The following is a 19,917-nucleotide window of genomic DNA, read 5'->3' on the forward strand; positions in this document are numbered from 1 at the left end:
GAGGCCACGAGAGAGGCAGAGCTTAGCACACACCACAAAGTCCTGGCCAGAAAGGAGCCCTTGGCTCACCGCATTCCGCTGCTGTTTCCTGCTCCGGGGGGAGGTCTCTGATGGTCCCATGAGTACAGCAGTTGCCTCTTCAGGCCCGGCCACACACCTGGCGTTTTCAAAAGCTCCTTTTTCAAAAGCGAGCAGCCCTGTCCACAGACAGGATTGCAGAGAGAGTTACAAACTGGGAAGTGCTGCCACAGCACCACACTAACTGGCAGCCCTGTCCCTCGCACTCACAGGCTGGGGTAAAGCTTTAAAGATGTATTTTAATAAGTGCTCATTTCCTGCTTTTACTTAAGTAGACTATAAGAGTTTTGTTCTTATTAGAAGTACAAAATTAAGACCGACTAAAATGATCTAATTATAATTTTTGGTAGCAGAAGAGTCATATGGAACAACCCAATTGACTATTGAGCCTAAAATACTCCCCAGTATGCATTTTAATGTACCAATTCCCTTGAAAATAAATGCAGATCTGTGGGAGAGAAAAGGCTGAAATGATAAATGTGAGATGTGTCCGTGGCATCGTTGTGCAGCAGCTCTGGGGGTGCTGCCCACACCATCACCCCATCTTCAGTCAGGGCCTGATTTCACAACCACTGAATTCTCATATTCAAAAAGGAGCCAGAGAAGCAAAACGTGGTCATGTGTTTGTGGTTTGCCATATGATCTTCCTCTTCCTTTATTTTTTATTCTATTTAGGTCAAAACAGTTCTTGTATTTTTCATGAATGCAAGCCTCAAACTCTCCCTTTTCTATTCCACCCTCAAAAGCAGAGAGGCCACTGCCCTGTGTGCCAGGCCACAACTACAAAATATTGTAGTTTTGCTACAATTCATGTTTGCTTTTGGTTTTCATTGAGTAGAGTGACTTTATCTGTTCCAAACAGTAAGGCAGAGCAGCTCAGCCAAGATGCTACAGGGCTGCTGACATTTGGAATGCTATTTTCAGTCCTGTTTTACATATGCTTTCAAAATGTATCCTATGAAAAATAAAAGTCTGATACAAGAGGGGCTGATTGTGTCTCTGGCAAAACAGATGACCTACTTCAGCCAGAAAGGTGCGGAAAACCCAGGGATATTGGCAGGGAAGTGAAGACAAGGGAGGAGTCAACACCAAAGCCTGTGCAAATGTCCAAGGAAGGAAAATCCAGCCTGGAATGGGACACTGGAGAGGGAGGAGGTGCCCACGTGGGGCCATGGACACCATGGGCACACAAAGTCCCTTCCTCCTGATCCTTGTAACAGGCAAAAAACAGCTGGGAAACAAAATGGTTTGATAAATGTAGCCCAAGAGGAAACATTACCTTGCACACCTTTCAGTGGTGAGCTTCCCAAAAATCCAGTGTGTTCCCCATTCTGGGAGAAGAGAACCCCAACATTCTTCACAAAAGGAAACAATTTTTTTGCAAAGAAAACCAGAATGCATCAAGGCACCATCTGAGAAAACAGATTAAAGGGAACAATAAAATAAAAAGCTGTTAAAGTTATTAAAAATGTTTCCATTTGAGGCCAAAGCAGCACCTCTCAGCTCCTCCCTGATACTTCCCATTCCATGTGGCTCTTTCTGCCTATAAACAAATTGTAAAAGATAGCAACAGCTAATTTAAAAAATAAAATGCGAAGTGTTGCAGCGGAGTCTAAATTGAGTCTGACAACCAAGGTCACATAACTTTTCACTTTTATTTAAAGGCATTGCCTTGATTACTGAAAAATATTGCAAGATATATAAACACAAATCTGGGGGGAGGCCAGCCAGCCTCTGAGGACTCCAGACATGGCTCCTTGTTCTTTGCTTTAAAAGGAACAACAGGAATAATTTTTTTAATTGCCAAATGTTGTGTAATTATCAGAATGTGGAAAATTGTCAGAAATCATTGATATAATTTTTGGAATTATGTTTTCAGTGTAAGCAATATGTCCTAACCTGTCCTGTTATACCTAAATAAATTTCAGTTATTTCTGGAAGGTTTAAGAAATGTTTGCTGCTTTAACTCCTGTAAACATTATGCCTTTGATTTTTTTAAATTGTATTTGTAGTGTTCTGTGCCTTTTCCTGTAAACTTTGAGAAGAATGTTAAATCTGTTTCTGAAAGTCATGAGGAGAAGGGTGGGAGCAGCAGCAGGGGGCTGGCACGGAGGGACCCCAGCTCTCAGCCCAACCTCCCTCTTCCCAGGGTCCAGCAGAGCCCTTGGAGGTGCAGCTCACTTACAGCTTTGCTTAAAATTAAAAAACCCATGGATTCTGAGGAGAACCATGGCCTGTTTGATGTTCTGCCTCTGTTGTCTCCAGGCAGATCTGAATGAAAGCTTGGAATTAAACTGTCTTTGAATATAGTTTTCATTGCAAGTGATCTAAAACAAAACAACCTTGTTTCCACATCCAGGTTTGCAGAGCCAGCTGCCACATTCCACTTCATTCATACGCTTCCAAAGTTATATGATTGTAAAATTAGGATATAATTTTGTCATGGATTTTTTATGAATTAAAGGCAATAATCAGCCATTTTATTTTCCTTTGTAAAATGCTTTCCCTGTCGCGCCCCCACTGCAGTGCCCGAGCAGCCTCAAATTTTCACACCTGCCCTGGTCTGTGAGAAGTTCCTGTTGAAGTCATTAATACATCCTTTAACTAGGAAACAAATATAAGGTGACTGATACCAAGTGATTTGAAGCACACAGGCGGACTTAGACCAGTTCCTCACTGAAGCCCCCAAAATAAGGACCTAGACTTGTTGGAGTGAGTCCAGAGGAGGCCACAGAGGTGCTCCAGGGCTGGAGCCCCTCTTCTCTGGAGCCAGGCTGGGAGAGCTGGGGGTGCTCACTGGAGAAGCTCCAGGGAGAGCTCAGAGCCCCTTGCAGGGCCTAAAGGGGCTCCAGGAGAGCTGGAGAGGGACTGGGGACAAGGGATGGAGGGACAGGACACAGGGAATGGCTCCCAGTGCCAGAGGGCAGGGATGGATGTGATATGGGGAAGGAATTCCTGGCCCTGGCACAGGTGCCCAGAGCAGCTGGGGCTGCCCCTGGATCCCTGGCAGTGCCCAAGGCCAGGCTGGACACTGGGGCTGAGAGCAGCCTGGGATATTGAGAGAGTGAGGGACAGGGAACCGGCAAGGACAGGGCTCCGGCTGAGGGCCACCAGGTGAGGGACACTGCCCGAGGGACACTGACCAATGGACACTGCCCGAGGGACACTGCCCGAGGGACACTGACCAATGGACACTGCCCGAGGGACACTGACCAATGGACACTGCCCAAGGGACACTGACCGAGGGACACTGACCGAGGGACACTGCCCGAGGGACACTGCCCGAGGGACACTGACCAATGGACACTGCCCGAGGGACACTGACCGAGGGACACTGACCGAGGGACACTGCCCGAGGGACACTGACCGAGGGACACTGACCAATGGACACTGCCCGAGGGACACTGACCAATGGACACTGCCCAAGGGACACTGACCAATGGACACTGCCCAAGGGACACTGCCCGAGGGACACTGACCAATGGACACTGCCCGAGGGACACTGCCCGAGGGACACTGACCAATGGACACTGACCGATGGACACTGCCCAAGGGACACTGCCCAAGGGACACTGACCAAGGGACACTGCCCAAGGGACACTGATTGAGGGACACTGACCAAGGGACGCTGACCGATGGACACTGACCGATGGACACTGGCTGAGGGACACTGCCCGAGGGACACTGACCAATGGACACTGCCCAAGGGACACTGATTGAGGGACACTGACCAAGGGACACTGATTGAGGGACACTGACCGATGGACACTGACCGAGGGACACTGACCAATGGACACTGCCCGAGGGACACTGACCAATGGACACTGCCCGAGGGACACTGACTGAGGGACACTGGCTGAGGGACACTGACTGAGGGACACTGACCAAGGGACACTGCCCAAGGGACACTGACCAAGTGACACTGACCAATGGACACTGCCCGAGGGACACTGCCCGAGGGACACTGACTGAGGGACACTGACTGAGGGACACTGACCAAGGGACACTGACCGATGGACACTGACTGATGGACACTGACCAAGGGACACTGCCCGAGGGACACTGGCTGAGGGACACTGGCTGAGGGACACTGACTGAGGGACACTGACCGAGGGACACTGCCCAAGGGACACTGACCAATGGACACTGACTGAGGGACACTGACTGAGGGACACTGGCTGAGGGACACTGGCTGAGGGACACTGACTGAGGGACACTGACCGAGGGACACTGCCCGAGGGACACTGACCAATGGACACTGACTGATGGACACTGACCAAGGGACACTGACCAAGGGACACTGACCAATGGACACTGACCAAGGGACACTGCCCAAGGGACACTGACCAATGGACACTGGCTGAGGGACACTGACTGATGGACACTGACCGATGGACACTGACCGATGGACACTGACCAAGGGACACTGCCCGAGGGACACTGACCAAGGGACACTGACCGAGGGACACTGACCGATGGACACTGACTGATGGACACTGACCGAGGGACACTGACCAATGGACACTGACCGAGGGACACTGCCCAAGGGACACTGACCAATGGACACTGACCAATGGACACTGCCCGAGGGACACTGACTGATGGACACTGACTGAGGGACACTGACCAAGGGACACTGACCGATGGACACTGACTGATGGACACTGACTGATGGACACTGACCGATGGACACTGACCGATGGACACTGACCAAGGGACACTGCCCGAGGGACACTGGCTGAGGGACACTGACTGAGGGACACTGACCAAGGGACACTGGCTTGGGCAGCTGTGGCCACGAGGCAGCGCCTGCAGCCAGCCTGGAGCCATTGGAGCGGTGTGAGCCGCCCTGCTGGATCCATCAGGAGGAAGGAACAAGGAAAGGAGTCGAGTTATAAAAAGAAAAGGAGAAATCATAAATTAAAACAGAAATGAAAAGCTCTGCTGAACATTTTTTCCTGGGACAAGCAAGAGAGGGGAAAGCATTAAGTACTGCGCCTTTTCTTCACCTAATGACACAAGAAAAAAGTCTTTTCTGCAAATAATTGAAGTAAACAATCTCCAGAAAGCATGAACAACAAGACCAAATTCCTTGAAATTAGCCCAGCTCCCAGAACACGGTGGCTGTGCTGCAGGAGGCTGTGGCTCTGGAACAGGGGAGAATGGGAGTGGGGGGGGGGGAAAGGGCAGAAGAACCAGCCCCTTCTTCATCCTTTATCGTTTACCTGGAGTTTAGTTCACTGTAAATTTTATTTCAAAGACAAAAAACCTTATGCCAAACTCACCTTGGCTAAATATCATTAACTGATTTCTAACAAAGATCTGATCCACTTTCACTTGCAAAACACTTTGTCACTGGTTTGTATGCACCACTTCCAAAGAAAGGAGAGAGAAAGGAGAGATTTTTAGGTCAAATGATTAAGGAGAAAAGGGATTTAAACCAACAATTTTTTTTAAAGTTCTAATTGTTTGCTTATTGACACCAATTTACATGGAGCCACTTAGTGAATAAAGGTTTTCACAGTACATGGCACTTCTTTATGTCAGTTTTTAGCCATCATGTCACAGCCTGGCTTGAAAAGAAGAAATGCTGAAAACTCGTAGGCCAGAAATGAACAGCCTATTAAGATCTGAAAAGCTGTCATCCCTGCTGAAAAGACTTGCGTCAGCCACTGAGGATATATTTTAAACCGCCTGTCCGCAAGAAAACTTTAATAATGCAGCCTTGCTCTAATGTCTTGTGAGAGGAGAGGCAATTTTACTTCTTCTATTAACCCAACGTGATTACAATGGCTTATTTCATGGAATATTAAGTTCAAATTCTGCTCCCTAGGAGGACAATAAAAAAAAAGAGTGTGCTTATGACATTGCCCGAAATAGCCACAAGGACCGCAACTCCTTGGTGCTTTTAATGCATCCAAGCCATAATCCACCTTAATTTGCTAATGGTTAAGTAAATTAGCAACAAAATAATAAACCACAAAAAGGTATCAACACAGGAGCAAAATGCTTTCCTCTCAAAAATATTAAAATAACAAACTAATGTTTTCCTAAGGATTGCCGTGGCCTTTCAGCCCTCTCCCTCCCCCTCCAACCAGTTGCAGAGACAGACTCCTTGTGTCGGGTGGGCTTTGGCCATGAGGTGATCAGGAGGGAAGGGGTTTGTGCCCAGACCACAGCTGGGATGGCTCTGTGCAAACGGAGCCATGAACAACCTCCCGGGAGCCACAGCCACTTCCCAAAGTTCTCAACAGCCCTGCACCCACACCAGGAAAACAGGATGCCCAAGAGCTGGCTGCTTGCCTGGGGGCACCCTGCTGCTGGCATCCACTGCCTCGAGCTGGCCAGCCCAAGGGCACCCTGAGCCGTGGGGCACCCCTGAGCCGTGGGACACCCCTGAGCCGTGGGGCACCCCTGAGCCATGGAACACCCCTGAGCTGTGGGACACCCCTGAGCCGTGGGACACCCCTGAGCCGTGGGACACCCCTGAGCCATGGGGCACCCCTGAGCCATGGGGCACCCCTGTGCAATGGGGCACCCCTGAGCCGTGGGACACCCCTGAGCCGTGGAGGCACCCCTGAGCCGTGGGACACCCCTGAGCCATGGGGCACCCCTGAGCCGTGGGACACCCCTGAGCCATGGGGCACCCCTGAGCCATGGGGCACCCCTGTGCAATGGGGCACCCCTGAGCCATGGAACACCCCTGAGCTGTGGGACACCCCTGAGCCGTGGGACACCCCTGAGCCATGGGGCACCCCTGAGCCGTGGGACACCCCTGCACCACAGGTCCTGCAGATGTCAGAGCCCTGTGTCACAGGAGGCAGAGCCCATCGCCATCTCCAGGCGAGGCTGCTCTGAAAGCGTTGGGTTCAAACACCATTTGCAGGCTGCCCCCTCCTTGAACACTTGTTTAGGCCTGATCCTGACCATAAAAAGGCGCGTTAAAAACACAAATTAAAGATGCAAATGGCATTGCCACTGTCGGTAGCTCCTGTCCTGGGGGTGCAGCCACTGAGGCCAGCACGGCCCTGGCTCTGCCGCACTGGCAGTGACTCGCTGTCCCATAGCTCAGCAACTCTGTGCTTGGCACGGGGGTTGTTCCACGGCAGAAGGGAAGAAACAGCCTAAAACCCCAGCAGGAGAAACCTCAAATGCCACATTTTGGTTTCAAACTGATGTTGGATGCAGAGAAAGCCCCTGTCCGCTCCCCATTCCCCCTTTCTGGTAAGGCCTTCCTACAACTTTTTTTCCTTTTTTATTTTTCCAATGTGGAAAAAAAAGGAAATAAACTTTTCATTTAAAAAAATTAATGTATGCAAATATCCAGCAAAATTATAAATAGCCACCATAAATTTCTTTTCCTTAGTTCCACAATTCCAAAGCAAAAAGGCAAAAACTTAAATAAATACATTTAAATCTCCTGCTGTGTAATAGTAAAGAGACTCCATAAAACCAGAACAATATTTATTTTTCCTTTTCGGAGCAGCTCCCTGGTTTATTAGGCCCATGCTCCCAGCGATCTGATAAGCAGGAGCGAGGCTAAATGGCAAATGGCAAACATCCCAAATCCCAACCTGATGTATTTCCACAGCCCTGACCTTCAGATAAAAATCGCACAGAAATCTGCAAACCCACCAAATATGCAGCACCACACGCTTGTATTCAGACACAACAGTCGGGTGAAAAAAAGGAACAGAGAGAAGGGCGTTGCTATTTCCAGCCCTGAGCCTTCCCCTCCCTTCAAATTTCAGGATCCTGCCTGGATCCGTGAGTTCCAGGGGATGTGGACACACCCCACCAAAGCCAAGGGTTCCTCAAGGCCACCAAGCGCTGGGAACTGCCTGGCTGTGCCCATCAGGGAAACACCAGAGAGAACCAATAACCCCACTCCCACATTCTGTGCATATTTAGAAAAATACTTCAAACAGGAAAAAAAAAAAAATTTGCAGTGTGAAATTAGCTACAATTATGACAACTGCAAGAAAAAAATTATACGGGCAAAATTTGGGGCTGCTGGAAGAATTCTTTGATGTCTGGATTCCAATTTAACCCCGACTGAGTTCTGAGAATCAAATGAACAAAGTCTATCACACACCCCAAGTCTGCTTGTCGGTGCAGGCATCATTCCCGCTCCATTCTTCCCAGCCACACGCATTTCCGAGCCCCTCGCCGACATCTCCTCCCTCCGCGCTGCAGACGGCCACTTGCCCGACACATTTGAGCCACAGCCCAACTGTGTATTTCTTTATTCATTAGAACACAGGCATTAGTATCAATAAATATGTAGAGCAGGATTTTCTCCCTGTCCCTGCACAGGCTGGGGCTCGGGTTGGGGCTGTGTGGGGAACACACAGAAACAGATCGTATTTCATATCAATATTTTTAGGCAAAAGACTGTCACAAACACTGTCCCTGTACCTTTACATGGTGGCTGGGGAGAGCAGGAGTTTATTAAATAAGACTATAGGTGAATAATAAGGCCCTGATAAATGCCCATGAATATTTGGTGTAGCAGAGCAGGGAGGTGCTGCTGTCGCTAGCTGCTGGGAACGTCACCTCTATTTTATACCGGGGCGTCAGCGCGGAGCCTCCGCGAGCCACACGGATCCCAGGCTGAATAAATAACATAATCCCCACCATTGGGGTGCTTTGCATATAAAAATCACTTTTTTCTTCAGGTACTGAACCACTTTATCCTCTAAACCTGAACCGAGCTGCCAGATTTTTGAAGCAGTTGTAAAACATTAATAATATATCTGGGTTGTTTAAAGAATATTTCCAAATAACATGAAATATTTAGTCCATTCCCCCCCTCACCCCACCCTCAGTGCTACCACCACCGTAAAAAGATAAGATTTATCATGAAATGTTTGAGGGGTAATCAGCCATTTTTGGCCAATATATTTTAATATTTATATACCTGACATAGCTGAATATAAATGATACATCACGATTTTCCATAGTGCATGGAATTTATACAATTAACGGAGGGATCCAATGGCTTTAGGGCACACAAGGTGCAAACAGTGTTACAGTCGGTTGCTGATTATTGTTATAAATCTCACAAACCATAAAGACATTAAGGTGCATTTTGTTTACCCCATTTGTTTTCAAATATTATATACAACAATATTATTTATCGTTAAAAGAGTTACACTTTCCCGGTGCATTTATTTCACGAGATACATTTTTAGAACTATTTAAAAAATACAGCTGGCAAAATGCACGGCTGAAACAGGCAGGAAAATGGGATCGTTTTCAGTTTTTTCCCAAAGATGATGCTTTTTTCATTCTAAAATGGAGAAGGCATTTCAGCAGTGCCCATATGTGAGGTGTGTCAGTGGGGAGGCCGCTGGGCTGGAGGAAGGAGCGCTCTGGGGGTCCCTGCGCTCCCGGAGCTCCGCGGCCGCCGCTCCCCGAGCTCGACCGGGACTGCAGCGCCCAGAGCAAGGGGCTGGGACAGCTCGGGCACCACTGCCCGGAGAAAACACTGCCCAACACCGAGCCCTGCCTTCCCCCGGGGCTCTCACTACGGTCCGGGAACAGCTACCTCCCTGCTCCGCGGAGCTGCGGCGGAACTGAGCGAATATACTCGCAAATACCAATTCCCCCGCATGTTCCCAAGCGGGTTTAATGTCCCGGGATTGTTTCACTTATTCCCCTTTGGGTTTGCCGGGTTGGAAGCGCCGGAGCCCCGAATGTGAAACGTGAGCCCCGGCAGCGCAGGGACCCGAGCGCTGCAGCTGCTCATCACATCACGTTTATGTTCCTGAAATGAGTTCCTGCTGCTGAGCCGGAATTCACACACAGTCGGGGAAAAAAGAGATGGATACAGCCCCAAACAAGCCCCCTGGAAGCACGTCCAGGGGACGGCTCTTTGTCCCCCTGCGGAGGCAGCTGGGGGGATTTGTTTTGTACCTACGGAAACACGACGTGCCAATTCCACGTGTGTGCCTTGTATAGAAAATTCCCCCAAAATACACGTTACACAGGCATTGCTGGCGTTTTGTTTGCTTTGCCAGAGGTAAAGGAGTCCTTTCCCTTTCTCCTGCCCTCCTGCAGCACTGGCGAGGAGGCTTCTCACCGATATTTTGCCATCCAGGAGCTGCAGCATCATTTACTGAACACAAACCCATTCTTCCTTAAATTTATATTGTTTTAGCTAAACCAATTGGAGAAATAAAAAAAGGCAAATTTTACCGTTTGCTGCCCTTTTCCAGCACAAACAAAACCCCAGCCCAGGAGTTACCCAGAATTTGCCTTTCTCTTTCGGCCTGCTCAAAGGTTGCTTTCTGATGTCCATAAAATACAGAAATAGGGGCGGCATGTGGGAATGTACCGAACTGGCTGTTGACTTCAGGCACGGGAAGTGTTTTGTTGAGAATTCGCAGGTGCTAAAACCTTATCAATGAGTGGGAAATGGTGCTAAATACGAGCTCTGCGAACTTTATTTTTAATGATGACTTTAAAACCCGGGGATCAGCGAGGTGAATGTAAAAACTGTTAATCTTAAATTTCTACAAACCCGAGTGTCAGGGCAAGCATGTCTGGTGCATCAAGCATAACAAGATGAAAACGAGGAGGTGTGGGTGAGGAGGGGGTCCGAGACACTTGCTTTTCTTGAATCCCTCTGAATACATTTCACAATTCATCAGTTTTTGTCTTCCCTGCCACGAGTGAGGACAATCAGACCAGACACCCATTAGATTTTTCATGCAATTTTTTTTTTTCTTGTTCATGACATGTTGGCAGGGAGGATGGCAATTCTGAAATCTTACCAAATGAGAAAAATGTCAGAAACTGAACTGACAGCTGGTGGTTACTATGGTGATAGGTGATATTGAAAAAAAAAATAAAATAAGACTCAGTTAATTCAAAAGGAATCAAGTTCAGTATTTTTAAGCCAGTTGATAGAGATGAAAACTTAATCCCGATACCGGGGTGTTTTCCTGTTTTAGCTAAGAGCCAAAGAAACCATTTGCTTGATTAGATAATTAACTATTATATACAGCTAAATATCCAATGAAAATTATAGTGCAACCAAAAATAATAATAAAAAATAATAACATGTTTTTTTAAAAAAGGAAACAGCCATATTAGGAAAAATAATAAGCAGACTGGGGGAAACCTTCTGTCTGTGTGAGCAATCCAGAATTGTCCTCTCCATAATCACAATTACTGACACGGCTCTGGTTCTCTGCCATCAGTTTGAGGGAGAAAGAGTAGTTTCGCTCAGTGACAAAGACAAATCAGCTGCAAGGGAGGGAAAGCTGCTGACTGATGGCTTCAATCGAGGGAAGGCTGCGCAGGCAACTTCGGCAGGAACCTGGATATCTCCATATTTGTGTTTATGTATTTTATGGGCTTTTTTAAAATTCCCAAGGGAGCTATTTCTGGGCCCCAAATACCGCGAGATGTGCCGTTCTCCTGGCATTTCCATCGAGGAAGTGAAATACTAAAATACCATGAGAACATCACATCTCCTGTTATTTCGGCTGCATTAATGGTTCCCTCAGGTATTAACAAAGCCCCTGAAAAACAAACACAAATATTTGAAGCAGAAATAGAAGTGCTGGAATATCCACCGCCCCCCCCCGCCCAGCAACCCAATGCACCCACACAGAAACCGCCTCGTTTTTGTCATCTCACACTTCGAGGCAAAATTGGTGTAACCATACACACATAAAATTAATATTATATGGAAATCATTTGGCCACTACCTCTGTCTTTGTGGCAGGAATTGACTTTGCTCCCCAACAGCCTGGAGGAGGACAAGCTCCATATAAATGTAGGTGGGGTTTAGGGATATTGTTATAGAAAACAACATCTGAATGCAAAAGTCTCCAAACAATTTGAGTTGTGCCTGTGCTCCCTGGACAGGGAGGGGGATGGGGATGGGGATGGGGATGGGGATGGGAATGGGAATGGGGATGGGAATGGGAATGGGGATGGGATGGGGATGGGGATGGGGATGGGGATGGGATGGGATGGGATGGGATGGGGATGGGATGGGGATGGGATGGGGATGGGGATGGGGATGGGGATGGGAATGGGGATGGGGATGGGATGGGGATGGGATGGGATGGGATGGGTTGGGTTGGGGATGGGGATGGGGATGGGGATGGGGATGGGGATGGGGAGGGGGAGGGGAGGGGGAGGGGGATGGGGAGGGGGATGTGGATGGGATGGGGATGGGGATGGGGATGGGGATGGGGAGGGGGATGGGGATGGGGATGGGGATGGGATGGTCCCACTGTGCCGGTTCCGTGTGCCGGACCCTCGTGAAGGCTCCGGGCGCTCGCGCCCTGCGCGGCCCCGCGGGAACGGGGGGGGTGGGGGGGGTGTGCCGAGGCGGCGGCGCTGAGCGGGCGGCACCGCCCCCTGCCGGGCACGGCTGGAACTGCGGGGAATGCCCGGCACCGGCACCGGCACCGGGAATGGTCCGGCTCTGACACCGGGAATCACCCGGCTCTGACACCGGGAATCACCCAGCCCTGGCACCAGGAATGGCCCGGCTCTGGCATATGCTCCATGCCCTCTGAGGGCTTTTCCAACTGAAACAATCCCAATTCTGGTACCAATGCGGGAAAACCATCCATCACTATTTCACAGATGGGGACACAGCTCTCCCAGCTCTGGAGCCACCAGGCAGGGCTTGTCCCTGCTCTGTCCATCCAGGAAGCTGCAAGGACATGGACAAGGAACCAAGGGTCACTGAGGACCAGGCACCACTGCCACCATCAATGGCCTTGGCCACCTCACCTTCCACACCTGCCGTTTGCACAGCTCCTGGGGAGCTCAGCCCCAGGGGCAGGGCGCGAGGGCAGCGAGGGCAGGAGAGGACACAGGAGGAGCTCCACAGGGGGATCCTGGGGATGGGACGGGACGGGACGGGACGGGATGGGATGGGATGGGATGGGATGGGATGGGATGGGATGGGATGGGATGGGATGGGATGGGATGGGATGGGATGGGATGGGATGGGATGGGATGGGATGGGATGGGATGGGATGGGATGGGATGGGATGGGATGGGATGGGATGGGGGTGGGTTCTCTGGGTTGGAGCCAGGCTCTCGGGGCTGCTCCATCCCTTGCTCGTGGCAGGCAGATTCAGCTCAGGCAGCCACGGGAGGCTCTGTGGGCAGGGCAGGTGATGAGCACGGCCAAGATGAACAGAACTGGCTCTGCTGCCCTTTTCCCACACGGTTCTGTGCATTATCCCAGAGTGAGAATGTCATACCCAGCGCAGCCCGTACTCAGTGATTACGTCTCCAGTGCAGCAAAGCAGCTTTCTGCTCAAAAACACAGGAAAACATCCAGAAAAACAGTGGCCTGCTTCAGAAATTGCTTCTGGAACAGTTTAAGCCCAGATCCACACCACCAAATTTCGCTGCTCCTTACAGGAATGGAGACAACGCCTCCATTCCTCCTTGTCTGAATCCTAAGCACGGGAACAGACAATTTGGGACTCTTCCCCGTTTGACTGCATGTATTGCTGCACTGAACTGCTCCGGGGAGAGCAGCAAAACAAGATCCTTAATACTCACGAGAAAAAAAACTCTTGTCTAAACAACACTATTATATTAAAAGTAAAAAATACCATTTTAAACAAATGCAATTGCAAAACAAAAGGCTCTGGATATGATGAGGTAAATAAAGCAAAACCAAAAGATACAGCAACCCTCATTTCAAGATAAAAACCAGTATAAATAACTGGCTTGGACTGTTTCAAATATTGTTATAAATTATACCTTCATTATACACAGAAAAGTAGACACTGTTGAAAATCAAAGCCTATAGAAAAAGCATAAAACTGCTTCAAAATATATATTATGTATAACTTAGAATATGTTAAATTCAGTGAAATGTTGGATTTCACAGGGTTTAAAAGAGGTTTGTCTTCCAGCCACCACACGAGAAAATCTGTAAAATGACCATATGTAAATACCCACAGATCTTGAATCTATTTTTATATGTATTTCTACAAAAATCAAGTGTCTTTTTTTTAAATGCGGTTTATAGTGTCCTTTGTACTGGGCACGGAGGTGGGGATCAGCAGACAGCTGATGTTAACTAATAATACACACAACTAAGAATAACACCCTTCATTCTTGACCCCTTTTGCTTTTTGAAAATGTTGATAGAGAATTAAATTGTGATAAAATTTCCACTGGTTTATGGGATGATTGTTTCTCCCTGGATATTTTCAATCGAAAGCCACACGGTGCCTTTTTGCTGCAGCACAAAACACAACTGGGATGGACTCAGAACTCGGAGCAGTGTGGGATTTGGGGATTTTGCGTGTCCAAGCCCCGGGGTGTCCTGCGGCATTTCCCCTCACATCCCCCTGAAAAACAGCTTTGCTGGGCAGCCGAGTCCCCTCAGGTGTCCCCTCATTCCGGGGGAGCCCCGGCGAGCTCCAGCGGCCCTGCCTGGGGTGTGCGGCTCCCTCCAAGGGCTGCACCTCTCACCCTGTCACGGTGGGATCGCTCCGGGACCCGCTGCCCTTCCCAGGGGCACAGAAATCCTCCTCAGCCTCCAGCCTGCGCAGCCTGAGCCGCTCTGTGCGCTCCAGAGGCTGCAGCGGCCACTGAAGGGCTTTTCCCACCTTTTCTTTTCCCGGAGAAAAGCGTTTGGAGGCAATCCCCAGCTTGGCGGGCTGCCCAGAACCGTTCTGCAGCAGCATTCCCAACAGAACCGGCCCAGCATCATTCCCAACAGAACCAGCTCAGAAGCAGAACCAGAACTGCATTCCCAGCAGAGCCAGCTCAGAACCAGGACCAGAACTGCATTCCCAGCAGAACGGGCCCAGAACCAGGACCAGAACTGCATTCCCAGCAGAACGGGCCCAGAACCAGGACCAGAACTGCATTCCCAGCAGAACGGGCCCAGAACCAGGACCAGAACTGCCTTCCCAGCAGAACGGGCCCAGAAGCAGAACCAGAACTGCATTCCCAGCAGAACAGGCCCAGAAGCAGAACCAGAACTGCATTCCCAGCAGAACAGGCCCAGTTGCTGTCCCTGCTCGGGGGGCACTCCTGCAGGGCTCTGTGTGGGGGCACTGCTGGGCACAGCCCCTGGGCGAATTCAGTGCCCCTCAGTTCCCCCTGCACAGGCCAGGGGATGCAGGAAAACCCTGCCCCACAGCCCTGCCAACAAAACAGAGTGAAACGCCCAACTGTGGAAGTTCTACAGAAACACTATCGCTGGACTTTACATTTAGGAAGAATTAAGCTTTTAAAGAAGTTTTTCCACTGAAAAAAAGCCTTTAATGGGAGTTATCCAGGTGGCCCCTGGATTTATTGTTGGATTTCTCTTTGACTGCTCTGGGGTTCCCAAGGGGACTATTACGTCAACAATTTCTAAGGCAACATTTTATTCCAGGTAACTGAAATTCCTTAGAAGATGACAGCTTTGGCTTGGAGATTCTGGGATCCCATTTGAAATCACTCACACTGACTACAGAAGAATTTTTAAAATAAATTACTGTATTGCCTCCTGCTTTCAGCTCCATCTATCATCTATCTATATGTATTTATAAACATTCTTTATAGAACAATTTCAGTCTTAATTCTCCCAAAGCTATTAAAACTCCCTATTTTACTGCATTCATGAAAAGTTGTCTGGAATACAGTCAAAACCAACCACTTAATTCAAGGTGCATTCTATATTTACACACTTTCCCATTCTGAAAAATTAGTGATAGGGGCTGTTCTGTGCATGGAACTCCCATCAGAGTCAGTCAAGAGCCTTTATTTACAAAGTCAGGAGGCTTCTGAAGTCTGTAATGACTATTTTTGGTCAAACTTGAAAGAAAGAGACAAGACACAAAGATCTCCCAGTTTCCAGTGTACAAAGAACCCATGATCAGTAGGAAAAGCTGAGTAGGGCCTTCAATCCAGACTAAACAAATTTCAGCATCAAATGATAAATGAATCGAGGAACTTGCACTCTCAGATCCTAAATTATATTAAGTCACTGATTTTATGAAGCCAGAAAAAGGTCATCGCACGATACTTATGAACTATGGTAAATAACTAAAATTTATGCAGTAGGATGATTTTAATCATTGGTATCCTTAAAACCTTAGAAATAGACACAACTTGTAACAAATCAGAAAAGTTAAAGGGAAACTATAATTGTTCCTTTTAAGACCTATTATGTGTCATATCCAGTGGCCATATTTGTTCCACAGGTCAGGTATAAAAATAAATTTACTGTATTTCTTGCATTTGATTAACAGAAAGAGCTTAATGATACGTGTCCACATTCCTGTCTCTGTGCTAGTGTCTATCTGGGCTTTCTTGGCTAAACTGAAAACCATCTGTCATAAATACAATAATGGCTTTTAAATCCGCCCCACCTAGTCCTCCTGCTCCCCAAAAAGGGGCACATCAAGCATGGGCTGCTCCTGAAATATTCCTTGCAAGTTGCTAAGTGGATATAAAAGAACACAGACCTAAAATAATCTGCAAATAACTGTAACATAAGCCCTGAAAAATGCTTTTGGAGCTGGCGCGAGGAGGGAGAGACGGCGTCCGCTGAGCCGAGGCCAGCGCAGGGAACGGGTGACCCAGGCAGGGGGACGGTGTTTGTCACTGGGGTACTTTGTAATTGTGAAAGATTATTACAGATCTTATTTAAATCAGGTTTCCTTTTGAATATTTTCATCTAATTGGACAAGTGTTGAGCTGTGCCGGGCTGTCACAGCTGTTACAGGACATGAACCACGCTTACAGTAACAGCTTTCGTTCCACATTTTTGTGGAGCAGTTTCCATAGCACTCAGATCAGGGCTTGCATATTTTTATACCACTTGCATATTGAAAATAAACTCTGATGTTTAGCTTGCTTTCTCCAAGTGCATCTGGTACTTAAATTCCCTGAAAGACAAGCTGGCAACTCTGACTGAAGCCCAAGCAGGCAGGGTGTGACACCTTGGTTAACTTTTATAAAGTCATTTTTAGCCGTCCTTTCCCCTAAAGTGTAACTTCACAGGAGATGGGATGCGTGAGTTGGGAAGTTGGCATTTATCTTAATTGCTATCCCTGAATTTAACATTAGGGCAAACTTTTCCATTCCCAACAATATCCAAGATAAGCAGATACTCTGCATGTGAGGATGTGCTGAGGAATTGCCTGTGCCTTGATGAAACTCCCACGTTGGGAGCAGGTAAAAGGCACAGAGCTCAGGAGGGACACCAGCCCCAGTGGCCAGGTCACCCTGAGCCCCCCGAGGCTTTCAGGCACCCCGGAGGGTGTGGGGGCCTGCACCCCGGCCAGGCCGAGCACGAGCCTGTGGGGAAGTTTATTCTTGCTAAACGAGTCACTTTCTAATTAGAAAAACAAACAGGACGTTCTAATGAGGGGTTCCGGAGTGCAGCGAGCCCAGGCGCTCTCTGGCAGCGGGGCCGGGGCTGTGCCTGTCCCTGCTGTCCCCGTGTCACTGGCCAGGCTTTGTGCCGCCGAACCCGCCGTGTCCCCACAGCCCCTCACCTCCCCCTTCCCAATTAGCAAATTGAAAATTAGCAAAATACAGCCCCTGCTTTGCACTTTAAATTTAATAAGAAACAGAGACATCTCTCTCTTTCTTCTGCTGTTCCTCCCTCTCCTCCAAGAACAGAAGGCTGCTGGTGAAAGGAATGAAAATCTGGAAAGAATTTGGGGTGGACTGGCCAACCCCCTTTCATTTCCTTCAGATGTTTACAATCTAGCACCTTTCTGAAGACAAAGATGGGAAAAAAGCTATTTTTTCTTTTGACTGAAGGGTGAGACAGGGGGGTATTAAAAACTGATCAATGTAATTTTTTTCACAGAAGTATTTGCACATCTGTGAAATAATGTAATTTATGAAAAAAATCTTTTTATATGACATCCATGATTATAGCCTGATCTGGAGAATTATTCAAATATAAAATTAAATACTCAAAAACTCGCTGCACTGTGGATGACTGAGCTTTTACCAGCTGTGCATCACACTTCTCTAATTCTATTAAAAGTATAGAAGTAAGGCTTCCCAAGGATGTCTGAATTCCTTGTAAAAGGAATGTTACATTTCTAAATGCTTTATGATCAGTTGCGTTTTGTTTTTTCTTGATTATCATCCCAGTTGTTGGATGTTTTATCTGACTGTACCAGAAAAAAGAAGAGAGGAGGAATGCATACCCGTGGAGAGTGCTCTATAAATTATATTGTATTTTATTATCACAGGGCTTTAGGAAAAATTGGCCCTTAAGAAAGGTTAAAAACCTTTAAAGTGAATTCTTCTGTTTGGTTAAAAGTACTTTTGATTTAATATGATCCATCTGCAATCTGGGCCCGGCCTCCTCCCCCTTGGGGAACGGGGCGATGCCCGCGGGAGCAGGACAGGGCAGCGAGCGCTGCTGCACAGGACAAGTCTGGGTCACCCTGTGCCAGCTTCCCTCCCAGCAAGGGACCAGCTCCCTCTCTCCTCACACAGCAGTTCCCAGGTTTTCAAACAATTCATCCAGGGGAAAATGAGCGGCCACAGGAGCTCCCGGGGGGAGTTTCACAGCCCTGCGTCGCTCCGCAGGAACAGCCTTCCAAAGGAAAACTTCAATCCTATTTTCCAAGCTTAAACAGAAGCTCTGGTAGGGATCCTGCACTGCTTGGACATTATCCACAGGTTACAGATAGAATCACCGGGAATCCACTGTGCCTTCCCATGCCACGAGCCAACATTAAACTCAAAGGGAAAATACGATTCCCCAAAGCAAGCGAAACGCCGCGGTACAAAGCAGCCACCGAAAGAGCCCCAAAATAGGCCACATTAGCAAAAGCCACTTGGAGTTTAGCAAAGAGAGAGACAAAATAAGGGCTAAGCCATTGTTTCTGCTGCCGAAGACAGACGGACTTTAATAACACTTAACAGAATGATGCACATTAACGATCTCAGAAAGCACTTCTTATGCCTCATCCATCATGCGGAGGGGAAAATGAAGCCTTCGACAGCATTAGGAATTATTCTAGATCTTGTCAGTAATTCGCAGCTTCTCGGTAGTATCGTAACACAAATTTGTGTGGATGAGACACTGACCATTAATCTAAGGGGCTTTTTTTCCCTCGCTGCAGCGTGTGGAGAATGTATCAATTGTTTCATGGAGAAATTTCACAGCTGAAACCTTACTAAATAAAACAGGGGTGAGGAAAGAGATATAGACAGAAACATAAACAACTGCAACGTGGAGACAAATCATTATCTTTAAAACAAAACCTACCATAAAATCTCCATATGTGTGTTCTGTGAATGGGCAGTGAGCAGCCTCCTGCTCTGAAAATCCTCAGAAAATGCTGATTATAAAGTTATGTTCATACATACAAAACACACTTAGATTTCATTTTCTGGGAGGCTTTTTTCCCTTTTTTTTTCTAGAGTATAGGCAAAAAAATCCCGATTTCTCTTCCCAAGAGAGCCCTGTATTTTTTACAAATAGTAGCAAAACAAATTTCAAGACAAAATGCCACGCAACTAAATAAACAACAGCTTTTGGCAACCTCTTCCCTAAGTCGCAAGCTGCTGTTCGTCGTGTGATAGCTGTTGCCACTGGAATCTCTACTACAAAGGAAAAGGTCCATAAATATTTGTACAGCAAACTCCACAGAAAAAAAGCCTCCCCGAGTGAGCTCAGAATTCATTTCTATACGTGCGATGTAAAGATGAAAGCTAATGAGTTCTGTGGAGTTTATGATAAATTAAAAGTGCGGGGCTCCCCGCCCCAGCCGCGTGTTTACACGGATCTGATCCGCTGCTCCCCAACAAAACACTTGTCAGACAGAATGAGGCGAATTCGCCTCCGGATGTGGAGGAGCTGGATTGTCT

The sequence above is a fragment of the Pseudopodoces humilis genome, chromosome 14 (assembly GCF_049639895.1).
Source record: "Pseudopodoces humilis isolate 2021_Gansu_Grassland_sample_001 chromosome 14, ASM4963989v1, whole genome shotgun sequence".
Taxonomy (NCBI): Eukaryota; Metazoa; Chordata; class Aves; order Passeriformes; family Paridae; genus Pseudopodoces; species Pseudopodoces humilis.